Below are 933 nucleotides of genomic sequence, written 5' to 3' on the forward strand. Positions count from 1 at the left end.
AATGTAGCTCAATGGCATAGTGCCTGGCACAAGATACTAAGTTTGATTCCTTGTACCAAAAGGGAAAAAAGAAGAGCCAGAAAGATAGCTCAGTAGAATAAACACTTCCCTGGCAAGCCCAAGGGTCTGAGTTCAATCCCCAGTTATGCAAGACTGGGAGAAAGGAGACATAGATTCATTTGTTTGGGGGCTGGGGAGATGGCTCCGCAGAATAAGCGCTTGCCTGGGAAGTTCAGGGGCCTGAGTTCAATCCCTAGTTCCACAAAAGGGGCCGGGGAGATGGCTCAGTGGAGTAAGCGCTTCCCTGGCAAGCGCAAGGGTCTTGAGTTCAATCCCCGGTTCCACAAAAAAAAAAAAAAAAAGATGGACCTAGTTCCACAAAAAAAGAAGAATCTGTGCATTGGCTTCCCAATTAGCTGGGGGTTCATGCTCAATTTATGTATAAATCATGAGTAGGCAAAGTAGATTTTTCAGGTTAACAGTCCTGTGCTTTGAATGCAAGTGGTTATAATTATATTTAGTGTTAACAGCCCTCCTTGCCCATCAGAACCTCAGAAACTGTTTTGGTTATGGTGCTCCCAGCAGTTTTCCATTGTTATCTATAGTTCTCTGCTAGTACTTTCAGTGTTTCTAGCCCAGTTTTTAGCACCAGCCACTTTCAGCATTACCAGCTCTGGCTGCTGGCCATTTTCAGTGCTAGTAGTGGCCTTTAGTGTTACCAGTTCTTACTGTACCATAAGCTCAACATATTATACTAAGATAGAAATCACAAGTAGGTAACATTGTACTGTCCATAAAGAAGCTTCATTAGGAATTACACTTCAGCATAAGGGGGAACAGCACAAGGGCTGAACCCACTCAGGGAATGGGGCACTGCTTTATTTATTTATTTATTTATTTATTTTTTTTTTGTGGCTGACTCAGCCCACCTTG

This window comes from Octodon degus, unplaced genomic scaffold (assembly GCF_000260255.1).
Source record: "Octodon degus isolate 3935 unplaced genomic scaffold, OctDeg1.0 scaffold00021, whole genome shotgun sequence".
Classification (NCBI taxonomy): Eukaryota; Metazoa; Chordata; class Mammalia; order Rodentia; family Octodontidae; genus Octodon; species Octodon degus.